A 13393-nucleotide genomic window follows, 5' to 3' on the forward strand; every position below is an offset into this window, starting at 1 on the left:
GAAAAAAACAAAAGGACATGGAACAGATACGAGTGTGCCCTGTTTTTAGTTTTAATAGAACAGATCTGGGTTCAATGAGTCTCTGGTGTTCTCATTATGGGGTGGCACTGTTCAGCACTATATCTAGGAGGGGTGTTTCTCTGGCTCGTTCAGGATCCCAGGGTATGAAGCGTGGCTGTATTTATAAATACTAGTATAAAAATCTACTCAAGTAAAAGTAAAAAGAGAATGTTTTTGCTTCATTATGAAAGTGTGGCGGAGCAGATAAGACTATGGCCGTACTGGACTGCATATGAAGTTTATATTCCAACAGGTGGTAATTCTAATGGCCCATCAAAGGCATTAGCATAATTAATTTATAATTAACATAGGCCTAAGCATAATTAAGTAGTTACCAGCAGGTTGCTGGTGCCATGCAACATTAGCAATGTCATGCACGGATGTCTTTTGGCTAATTGAGCAAGGCCTCTAACCAAACTATGAAAATTTCTTTTACCAACTACCTGTGGTAAAAAGCAGGGCGTGAACTGTACTGTGAACTGTTTACCTGGCCCGTTACTGGCTGGTGGGGAACAGACAAGTGGCCTCGGTTTACACCAAAGTGCAAATTTAAACAGTTGTGTGTACAAGCTGCACACTCACTACTTTACACTGTAGCAAAGTGTCATTTCTTCAGTGCTGTCACATGAATAGATATAATGAAATATTTACAAAAATGTGATGGGTGGACTCACTTTTGTGAGATACTGTTTATAAAGCTGGCTTTTGTGGACGGGGCGCTGTCATATTGAAACAGGAAAAGGCCAAATACAAACTGTTGGAAGAACTACTGTCTATAATTGTTTTCTGTAACATCAAGATTTCCTTTAACAACGTCCCAGTACGTTTGTCAATATAGTGAATATCTTTTATAAAGTATAAGTATAGGAATAAATATAGTATAGTAGACATTTCTCACTCTTCTGCCCTGGATCCTACAATTACCAGAATCAAATAATAGAAATACTTTTCCAAGTCAATCTACACATAAATGACACAGCACTAATTAAAACAGAGCAGAAACAGGCTTGGTGGCGACCATCCCAAACAGTTCAAATAAATAATCTTTTCACACCTGATAACTAATACTTTTCTATTCTATGAATTAGCCTGGGAATAAATCCTGTAAAAAGCACAATAGTTTTAAATTATAGTCTTGTACTGTTTGTGTCTCACAGTCTGATGTCTCTTCTTTCTTCATTGTTGTCCAGAAACTATTAAAAACTCATCATTGAGAGCACTGACATGTTCCTTCATCACTATGAACACACACTGTAGTTTATTCTGAGTCCCAGTCCCACATCCTCCATCCTGCTGCCCCAAATACTCACTACAGTCCACATGTGGATTCATCCGCCGCTGAAAATAGTCTCCAACAAAGCACAAATTAAGCGAGGATCTTTCAAAGTTTAGTTTTTGTGTGCAAAATTCCCTTTTAGTGTTTCAACAGAGTGTTTCCTTGCTGAGCCGAGGCAGAGGGATTTGTCTTGGTAGTTACTTGGAAGTTGGTGCCACAAGATTCGTCTAAGGACAAAGATACCCAGTTGGAGAGTGATCACGACAATGATCGACTCGCACAATTTACTAATGGCATCCGAGTGTTGTACAAAGTCCGGCTTCAACAATTTTCATTTTAACTCTACTTCATTCACCACCTCGGTGTTTTAGTGTTTACTCTGCTCATCTTGCTTTCCCCTTCAGTTCTCTTCTCCCAGCACACTCACCCAAATATACTTTGGCCGTTAATATGCCTGAGCGGGCTCTCCCAAGTAAAGCCTATATGTGGGAAACACTGCTGCTAGAAAGAATTGAAAAAAGAATAAAAAGTTATATTTTCTATAGGTTATTTTCATTTTGAGCACGGTTTTGGGGCTGAATGTCAAAATAACCTAGACCTACAGTATAAATAAAACTATGAACTATTTTCTAAATTTTATTAGTGATGGTTTAATTAGGCAAAAATAACTTTGGAAGTAGGAAAGCGCTCATGTTAAATGAGGTACAGAGGAACCTAGTAAGTGTCCACTGTTCTCCTATACTCTAATTACGCAGTAACAACGTTACACACATTCTTCCTCAGTATTTCAACAGAAACAAGAAGACCTGGGGTGGATTATATAAGGATTTCATTATAGGTCTATTGTTTGCATTAAACTGTGATGAATTCTTAATTCCTTTGTTGTTCTTCTTTTTGTCCACTCCTTGATGCTGGTGTTGACCACAGGACAGGAACTACCATCGATGGCCACTCGGCTTTTGGCCATACTAGGAAAAAAAGTATATGGTTAAATGTAAATTCAGTACAGTCCACTAAAACACATCAAACACAGCCCACACTAACTTTTAACAAATATTCGGCTCGTAGTCTTGGTTTGATTTTTGCCTAACACCATCATTAGCTAGAGCCTATGGCATTTTCAAACTGCTGAAATTAGCCCAGCGGCTAGCGGACTTTCCCCTTTGCTCATAGCTTTATACATTATTATATTATATAATTATACTATTTCTTACTCACTGGTTTGAATCGCTGCCTCCCTCGACACAACAACACGGTTGCATTTCAGTCTGCATTCACATTTTGTTGAAAGAGTAGCTGATATTTCCTTCGCGATAGCAACAAGTTGGCACATTCAGGCAGTTCGGAGGCCGTTTTACTTTGAAATGTGGAAATGACGTCATCAGCAGGCGTCAGCAGGCATCATCACGTGGTCTTCGAAAACAGCCGAATGACACGAGTGGATTTTCTTTCCATCGGCGGAAAGTTTGTTTCAAAACTCCGTGTGTGAAGATCGACAAATACAGGCGGGACTCACAAATGCCTGTTTGAAAGTGACAAATACTTTTCAACAATTTGTAAATTAAAACTGGATTCACAAATGCATATTTGAAAGCTGTAACTGTTAGGAAGATATTCACAAACGTGGTTCATTTATTTGTAAACTATTAAATATAATCACAGATAATTTTATTATTTGAGGAATTTATTTATGTATTTGCAGATCTGTTTTCTAGTTTACAAATCTTCATTTTGTGTTTTTGCAAAGTGTTTTATATTTACAGATTACACATTTACACACAGATCGCTCATCTGTTCACACAAATAATACTGAAACATAAATACCCCCATATAAATGCTTCTTTACGCCAAATAGCCTACATTATGACATTCCTGATGTGAGTTTGTGGTCAGAGCTGCTAAAGGTCAGAACAGAAGTGCATGCAGGTTTGATTCTGAGCTGAGGGTGAATGATGAAGATGATGATACAGTGATGAAGGTGCAGTGTAACACAGGTGGTGCCATGACGGGGAGGTTATTTACTGCCACATGATCAAATGTCTGTGTACATAACAAGTACATATTCTTGATCATTTATTATTCTTTTATATATTTTTATATATATATGTTTGATTCTTGATCTGCAGCAGTTTACTTTCTTACCTTCTTTATTGTTATGCACCAAAATACCAAAGCTAATTCCTTGTATGTGTAAACCTACCCAGATGCAAATTTTTCATATAACTATGTTTGGTTGTGAAATTATATAAAAATACAGAGTAAATACACGCTGTATATAACTGGGTTGGAAATAACCCATCAAAAATAAATCTTTATCAATAACCTGGATTTAAATGAATTAACAGACACAAACCAGAGATACATTTAAAAGCACTCATGCTGCCATCTACTGGTAGAGAGGAGAGCTTTATCTCCTCTGCCTTCATAGACACTTTACAGTGTGCAGACCAAATTAAATATCAGTGCTAAGTAACAGTAACAACTCTGCACACACAATAATTTCTTTCTGTTTCAAACTAAATTGCACCAAACCATGTGCTAAAATGAGGCTGCAGTCGGTAACAATTGAACATAGAATGCAAAACCTTCTCTAAACATTAATTAAAATATTAATAAATGTTTGTACATATTTATTTGCACACTCACTATTAGTACATGACTAAATCATATGCATAAATGCATATATAAATGTACATCTAAATAGTTTATTAATCATTTCCTTACACTTTCTAAATGAACTCAAAGATCTAAGACTTTCTCTATGTACACAAAATACCTATTTCTCTCAAATATTGTTCACAAATCTGTCAAAATCTGTGTTAGTGAGCGCCTCTCCTTAGCCGAGATAATCCATCAACCTCACAGGTGTGGCATATCAAGATGCTGATCAGACAGCATGGGTATTGTACAGGTGTGCCTTAGGCTGGCCACAATAAAAGGCCTTAGGCTGGCCACAATAAAAGGCCTTAGGCTGGCCACAATAAAAGGCCACTCCAAGAGCCTTTCCGAAACTAGACCCTCGCCACTTCCACTCCAACACGGAGTGAACTCTGGTCGAATTCACCCTCCAGGCCAAATTGAGCTCCCTAACCCACGTAAGGTTTAAATACGACGACAAATTTTGGACGAACTACCCTTTCACCCCGGCGTAAATAGGATCTGATATTACCGCTGCACTCACTGCTATAATACGTGTATCAAATAAACAACAGTGGTATTAAGATTTAGGACTGATGTGAAGGAAAAGTTTGTTTTTTTAATAACGAAACTGAAAGCATTTGTCATTCATTTTGTGTTTGTGTCGAATATTTCTTTAGGAACATGACTTTATATATTTACGAAAAATAAATATTATATTCTTTTGTCTGTGAAGATTCTCAGTCATCCAGGTCATAGTTATCCAAGGGACTTCTTCTTAAGTCCCTTGGATTATGGACGAAACGTCTTCCAGTATCTTCAACCAAGTCCAGTTGCCCTTGACTTTAACCTTTGTTGGATTATATTCTTTTATGAAAAGATTGATATTCATTGTAAAGAAAAGCGAAAGTACGAAACTGGAGTCAGGGCATGGTTAGACTAAACTGCTGGAAACTTACAGGTATTTGCCCCTATTTCCAGAAAAAAAACGCATAAAATAACAAACCCAAAATGAATCAGGAATAACTCCTCAACCTTTTGGCCAATATGCATAATTCTCCTTTGAAAGGTCAGAGGCTAAGGAATATAAATCCATTGTAAAATAACATATTTATTTTACCATTACAGACTAAATGGATCAATGCAATAAAGAAAATGATATTTTCATCCTGACCTGGTAAAAAAGCTATATTTTTTATGCAATAAACCATCAAAACCATCATAAGATAGATTATAATGCAACAGAATATCTTCTGATACACCTAGAATGCAATTGTAACTGTAAATTTTATGAAAATAAACTAAAATACAACAGTTATCATACAATATATTCAAAATATACCAGGTGAATGTCTATATTTTGGCAACATTTACTGTTTAGATGTTGACTTTTATTGGGAGTTATCTTTAAAACACTATTTCTGTCCATACAATCAAGTTCCAAATAACAAAACATCTATGTAGCTCCTACAAGTCGGCTACCAGGCCGCAAAAAGACCGTGTGTTTTAAAGCGGCACTTTTCCTGTTCTGTAGAAAAAGGCGAGAGAAGGCAGGCACAGCTCCCGGGTATTGCACAATAATCAAGTTGGCGCCCGGAGATATTTTTAAAAATAACGGCAAAAATCGTAAAAGTCAGCAGTTTTGACGATCGCGTGCTGCACCCGGTACCGGGGGTGTCGGTGTTCAACAGGTAGCTTAGCATAAAAACCTATCAAGCCCTTTAAAGCTCACTTTGTGTTTGTGTGAGGATTCAACTATTTGTGGTTTTCTGGGAGTTATGTAAGGTTAAGTGAGTGAGGAGTAGATCTGGTCCTGGTCCCTGCTGGCAGGATCGAGGCTCTGGTAAGTGGAGTCTTCACCAGTGGAGACTGGAGTCCTGTTCTTGGAGGCGACAGATAACTGAAAATAGCACATATTTAACATAGTTAAAGATCCCTGTTCTAATGGCGGCACTGTTTCCAGTTCTCATTCTGTTTCTGCCCTCTAGTGGTCACAAATTTATTTATGCAGCATTTATCTAACATGTCATTTTATTTTCCTGAGCATCTACAGTATATTAGGAGACATCATAGACATCGAGGTTAACAGTCAGAGACAGCAAGAGTAAAAAAGAGTTACCTCCACATTTCTGCTTTTTGAAGATCTGAGGTTTCTGTTTTTCATCCATTTGAAGAGCAGCAGCAGAAAACCAGCCAACAGCAGGACAATCAGAACCACACAAACAACCAGAGGCACAAAGTAAACTGGGGGAGAGACAGAGAGGAAAGGTGGGTAAGACGGCTGAGAGACAGAGAGGAAAGGTGGGTAAGAAGGCTGAGAGACAGAGAGGAAAGGTGGGTAAGAAGGCTGAGAGACAGAGAGGAAAGGTGGGTAAGAAGGCTGAGAGACAGAGAGGAAAGGTGGGTAAGACGGCTGAGAGACAGAGAGGTGTGTTCAGGGTCTAAACAGAAGATAACTTATTGTACCGTAAGTGTCACGGTGGGTTATGCAGAAAAACAGGGACTGGACCCAAACGCAGACAGAACAGGCAGATAAGGCGTTTGACAGTAAAATGTCTTCAGCAGCTTCACCAGCTGAGCTCAGCTGTTCCTCACCCAGTTTTATTCCTCCTACACAGCTGTTTCTGTTTCAGTTAATGATTGTGTTTCAACCTACATAGCCTACTGAATTTGGTACATTTATTGATACACCTGACAACATACCTACAAAATCCTTGACTTTGTGCAAGTGTACGTAGAAGAATTCATTTTGAAGGCAAAGGGTGGTTACTATTTGATTTAGATTTTCTTTCCGTTCACTTACATTGTATTTTAGTAATTGATAAATATAATCTATTAAGATTTTTGAAAGCATTCCTACTTTACAGCATTTTTCCACACCTATATACATATAAACAGTGGGTGAAATAAGCATTGAACACGTCACTATTTCTCAGTAAATATATTTCCAAAGGAGCTATTCACATAAAATTTTCACCAGATGTTGGTAACAACCCAATTAATCCATACATACAAAGAAACCAAAACAAAGAAGTTCAGAAATAAAGTTATGTGTAATAATGTCACAGGGAAAAAGTATTGAACACATGAAGAAAGGGAGGTGCAAAAAGGCAGTTAAAAAGCAATCTAGACCCTTGTCAGTACAAATTAATATCAGCTGGTTCAGTCCCAACTGATGGCCTACAAAAAGGTCTCGTTGCCAAAGTGTCACACAAGACACATCCCATGATGGGTAAATGCAAAGAGCTGTTTCAAGACCTTTGCAACCTAATTGTTGCAAAACACAATGATGGCATTGGTTATAGGCGCATTTCTAAGCTTCTGAATGTTCCAGTGAGCGCTGTTGGGGCCATAATACGGAAGTGCAAAGACAATCATTTCACCATAAATTTGCACATTATTACATATAACTTTATTTCTGAACTTCTTTGTTTTGGTTTCTTTGTATGTATGGATTACTTGGGTTCCTACCAACATCTGGTGAAAAATTCATGTCAATAGCTCCTTTGGAAATATATTTACTGAGAAAAATGGTGACGTGTTCAATACTTATTTCACACGCTGTGTGTGTGTGTGTGTGTGTATATATTATTTCTTTTTGGAAAGTCAACAAAATAATTTGAGACAGTTTTACACCAAAGCAAACTTAAAACACGAATGTCAAAGCAGCCACAGCAATACAGACGCTTCATATTATATATTATAACGTGCATCTGTTTGTCTATCACTGTTAAACATTAACTGTATAAAAAGAAGTGGACATGGCCACCGTGACATCATGGTTTGTGGTCTATCGTTTCCTGGAGCCAGACTGGTTAGTAAGGTGCATCTGTAAATGGGATATTAACTAGGATGCTGGTTTAACAGGCTTAAAACAAAAAATGCATTACTTAGCAGAAAAAATGTTCTTAGACAAAAACACATACAACACCCAAGTTCCCCACTAGTTAAAAGAAGTCCACTGCAGTGGACACAATCTGCCTCTATCCTGATTAACAGCTGGCCTTGGTAGCAAGTTAATCACCTTGTAGCCCCTCCCTGAAATATACTCTGCTTCCTGGTCTCTGTTCCTCTTAACGGGACCATAATTTACTAAATGAACATCATGCTGTGTTGAAGAAGACCTGAAACTAGAGACTGAGACCATGAACTCATCAGGAAAGTGTTTACTGAGGGAATAAATCAGCTGAGAAGTAGAAACATTTTCTCAGAGACTTCTATACAATCACACTTCTTTCTGCAGCCGGTGGAGTCGCCCCCTGCTGGCTGCTGGAGAGGACGCAGGTTTAAGGGACTTTTACATTGGCTTCACTTGTCAGACCCGGAGGTTGCCAGTTGCTGTTAACAGAGCCTCCAGTTTGTACACTTCACTGATCACAGACCTGTAGAGTAACATCAGTTCTGTCCAGCCTCACGCTCGCTCTCTCTCCCATTTCAATTAACTGGTCATTTGTTGCCAGCGGTTTAGACATTAATGGCTGTGTGATGTGTTATTTTGAGGGGACAGCAAATTTATATACGTTATTCAAGCTGCACACTCACTACTTTACATTGTAGCATGTTTCATTTCTTCAGTGTTGTCACATGAAAATATTTACGCAGATGTGAGGGGTGTACTCACTTTTGGGAAATACTGGATCCTCTAAGACTTCTTGTCTCTCACCTTTCTCAGACTGCTCATCTTTGGTCACATTCAGATGCACAACTGGTTTTCATCACAGTAGTACAGTCCAGCGTCATCAGGCTGCACGTCTGTTATAGTCAGCGTCTCTTCCGTGGTTGAATATCGAGCGTGCTTATCCATCTCATTTTGACTGGAAACAGTGATGTTTGTTCCACGGTTTTCTCTGGTCCATGTTGGATCTCTTGACCCAGAAACAGCAGAGGGACAATTCAGAGTGATGTTGGTTCTTTCTACAACAGTGAGTCTGGCTGTTTCTCCTGCATGACCAAACACAAAGTAAAAAATATGTTTTATGTCATTAAATACATGGATTTTCTTTGAGAAACTGACCTGTTTTTGCCCCAAAGGTGGAGGAATAACATGGTCTAAGTGCATTTACGTGCTGTACTTAAGGACAGTTTTGAGGTACTTGTACTTTCTTTTGGTATTTCCATTTTCATCAGCTTTATACTTCTATTCCTCTACATCTCAGACGCTGAAATTGTACTTTTAACTTAAGGTTTTGAATACAGGACTTATACAGGAGTATTTTCAGTGTGGTATAACTACTTTAACTTAAGTAAAGGATCTGAATACTTCTTCAACGCCTGGCCATGACTTTGCTTGCACAGACTATATATATTTATACACACAGGCTGGTTAAACACAGGTGAGACACATTAGGCATCAGCAGTTAGACAGACAGAAAATAAAATAGACTAAAACACGAGAGGCAGAAATTTTCACAATAATACAGGAAACTAACACAAGTGGACATTTCTCATTACTCTAATTGGAAAAATTGGGAAATACTAAGTTCTCTTCTCCACTGAATGATCATACAGTTGCCACTGTCCAGCATGTTCAAATGTAGTGAAGCGCAAAAGCAAATTTTACTTCAATAAAGACAATAGTTCAATTTCCCCAACATAAATGTACACCACAAAAGTAAATGTTATGGAGGACGAAAGTAAAACATAATATTATAAATTCTACAATAGTTGTGTTATTGAAGGTAAAAACACATTTACATCTAATTTATATATGTTAGTAATATACAGCCCATTACTTAACAAAATGTACTGTACATGCAACAGGAAGAAAACAGGAAGCAGAACAACTTTCTTAAAGTTTGATGTTACCTGGTTTGATCACCATCAGCTCCACAGCTGGTTCATTATTACACAGGTATCTTCCAGTGTCCGAGAGATTAACTCTGCTAATGACAAGTGACATAAATTTATCTCCCACTGAATTGTATCGTCTGTCGGGATCATTGTGTCTTATTTCTCCGTCACCATCAATTATAAATATGTCAACTCTGTTTCCGTTTCTCTCTCTGCTCCACGTCACTTTACCCTCCGCAGGGTGAGGACATGGCAGAAAGACAAAGCTCTTCTCCTCGACTACTACATGATTTATTCCTGCAAAAGAAACAAGTTAAAAAAAAAGTTCACATTTAACTGTCAAATGCAGCGATTGCACATCAAATACGACCTTATCAATTGGTGTTTTTACATTATGAGTCAGCGATACCAAACACATCTGAGACAAGCTTCAAGACCTCACAACATAGTACAGACCGCACATTCTTCATGAATTATTATTAATGCAATAAATAAAGGTCAGTTCAATCCTGCTGAGTTTATTGATAAGCTCATTATATGCTGATTATTTTCACCAATAACTGATTGTTTGGTTTGTGAGGATTCTGCCTTCAGTTACCAATATAAACTGTTGGGTAGTTTAATTTACAACAAAACATCATAGTTTACAAACTCCGTGTAAAAGGTTTCCTCAAATTTATAGTTGGGTGCATAATTTCAGAGTAAATGTACTTAGTTACATTTCACTTCCAATAATAAATGTATTTTAAAGTGAGCAAGTTTAACTGATTAATTAAAAAGTTCTTACCTGCGGTGACATTAAAGCTCAGAACAAAGGCCAACAGGCAGCAGCAGATAGTCGCCCTCATCTTCACGCAGGCTGAAACACTGTACACAGAATAATGTGACCTCAGCTTATCCATGCTTAGAACAGGAACTGTGTTGTAACGGAGTTCCTTAAACAAGAGAAACACATGTTCAACACACGTCAGTGTTTCCTTCAGTGTGATCATGAGTTCATACATCTTTTACTAACAACAAATACGGTGTTGGTGTTGGAAAGTATTATGTGTTTAGTAGTATCCTTTAGAAGATCGTACCTGCGCTGACATTACAGCACACAACAAAGCCTGAACAGACAAACTGTTTTATTGTGAGCTGAGCAAAGGATGTGTAAACCCCACATTCTCACATTTGTCTTTTTGTGGTCTGATGATTCCTGTTGTTTAAATATAGAGCATGATGACATTTCCCTCAAAACTATTTCTTTGCCAGTAAGCAAGAGCCTGAAATGACTAAAAGGCAAAGACATCATCACCTTATGAAGCTGTTAGAGAGCAGATGTGGTAAATAGGAAAAAAACAAAAGGACATGGAACAGATACGAGTGTGCCCTGTTTTTAGTTTTAATAGAACAGATCTGGGTTCAATGAGTCTCTGGTGTTCTCATTATGGGGTGGCACTGTTCAGCACTATATCTAGGAGGGGTGTTTCTCTGGCTCGTTCAGGATCCCAGGGTATGAAGCGTGGCTGTATTTATAAATACTAGTATAAAAATCTACTCAAGTAAAAGTAAAAAGAGAATGTTTTTGCTTCATTATGAAAGTGTGGCGGAGCAGATAAGACTATGGCCGTACTGGACTGCATATGAAGTTTATATTCCAACAGGTGGTAATTCTAATGGCCCATCAAAGGCATTAGCATAATTAATTTATAATTAACATAGGCCTAAGCATAATTAAGTAGTTACCAGCAGGTTGCTGGTGCCATGCAACATTAGCAATGTCATGCACGGATGTCTTTTGGCTAATTGAGCAAGGCCTCTAACCAAACTATGAAAATTTCTTTTACCAACTACCTGTGGTAAAAAGCAGGGCGTGAACTGTACTGTGAACTGTTTACCTGGCCCGTTACTGGCTGGTGGGGAACAGACAAGTGGCCTCGGTTTACACCAAAGTGCAAATTTAAACAGTTGTGTGTACAAGCTGCACACTCACTACTTTACACTGTAGCAAAGTGTCATTTCTTCAGTGCTGTCACATGAATAGATATATGAAATATTTACAAAAATGTGATGGGTGGACTCACTTTTGTGAGATACTGTTTATAAAGCTGGCTTTTGTGGACGGGGCGCTGTCATATTGAAACAGGAAAAGGCCAAATACAAACTGTTGGAAGAACTACTGTCTATAATTGTTTTCTGTAACATCAAGATTTCCTTTAACAACGTCCCAGTACGTTTGTCAATATAGTGAATATCTTTTATAAAGTATAAGTATAGGAATAAATATAGTATAGTAGACATTTCTCACTCTTCTGCCCTGGATCCTACAATTACCAGAATCAAATAATAGAAATACTTTTCCAAGTCAATCTACACATAAATGACACAGCACTAATTAAAACAGAGCAGAAACAGGCTTGGTGGCGACCATCCCAAACAGTTCAAATAAATAATCTTTTCACACCTGATAACTAATACTTTTCTATTCTATGAATTAGCCTGGGAATAAATCCTGTAAAAAGCACAATAGTTTTAAATTATAGTCTTGTACTGTGTCTCACAGTCTGATGTCTCTTCTTTCTTCATTGTTGTCCAGAAACTATTAAAAACTCATCATTGAGAGCACTGACATGTTCCTTCATCACTATGAACACACACTGTAGTTTATTCTGAGTCCCAGTCCCACATCCTCCGTCCTGCTGCCCCAAATACTCACTACAGTCCACATGTGGATTCATCCGCCGCTGAAAATAGTCTCCAACAAAGCACAAATTAAGCGAGGATCTTTCAAAGTTTAGTTTTTGTGTGCAAAATTCCCTTTTAGTGTTTCAACAGAGTGTTTCCTTGCTGAGCCGAGGCAGAGGGATTTGTCTTGGTAGTTACTTGGAAGTTGGTGCCACAAGATTCGTCTAAGGACAAAGATACCCAGTTGGAGAGTGATCACGACAATGATCGACTCGCACAATTTACTAATGGCATCCGAGTGTTGTACAAAGTCCGGCTTCAACAATTTTCATTTTAACTTCATTCACCACCTCGGTGTTTTAGTGTTTACTCTGCTCATCTTGCTTTCCCCTTCAGTTCTCTTCTCCCTGCACACTCACCCAAATATACTTTGGCCGTTAATATGCCTGAGCGGGCTCTCCCAAGTAAAGCCTTATGTGGGAAACACTGCTGCTAGAAAGAATTGAAAAAAGAATAAAAAGTTATATTTTCTATAGGTTATTTTCATTTTGAGCACGGTTTTGGGGCTGAATGTCAAAATAACCTAGACCTACAGTATAAATAAAACTATGAACTATTTTCTAAATTTTATTAGTGATGGTTTAATTAGGCAAAAATAACTTTGGAAGTAGGAAAGCGCTCATGTTAAATGAGGTACAGAGGAACCTAGTAAGTGTCCACTGTTCTCCTATACTCTAATTACGCAGTAACAACGTTACACACATTCTTCCTCAGTATTTCAACAGAAACAAGAAGACCTGGGGTGGATTATATAAGGATTTCATTATAGGTCTATTGTTTGCATTAAACTGTGATGAATTCTTAATTCCTTTGTTGTTCTTCTTTTTGTCCACTCCTTGATGCTGGTGTTGACCACAGGACAGGAACTACCATGATGGCCACTCGGCTTTTGGCCATACTAGG

At 38.0% G+C, this 13393-nt stretch overlaps 1 long non-coding RNA gene across 1 annotated transcript; it reads right to left on the reverse strand.

Moving 5' to 3' along the window:
* Positions 1-5241: 5241 nt before the first annotated feature.
* Positions 5242-10648, reverse strand: LOC119906774. Its single transcript, XR_005445027.1, has 5 exons — positions 10551-10648; positions 9779-10060; positions 8637-8914; positions 6093-6217; positions 5242-5873 (listed from the first exon to the last, which is right to left on the reverse strand). It is a non-coding gene; the product is annotated as an uncharacterized LOC119906774 (long non-coding RNA).
* Positions 10649-13393: the final 2745 nt, after the last annotated feature.

This window comes from Micropterus salmoides, unplaced genomic scaffold, assembly GCF_014851395.1.
Source record: "Micropterus salmoides isolate LMB-PRFRI ecotype aquatic unplaced genomic scaffold, ASM1485139v1 Ms_hic_scaffold_17, whole genome shotgun sequence".
Taxonomy (NCBI): domain Eukaryota; kingdom Metazoa; phylum Chordata; class Actinopteri; order Centrarchiformes; family Centrarchidae; genus Micropterus; species Micropterus salmoides.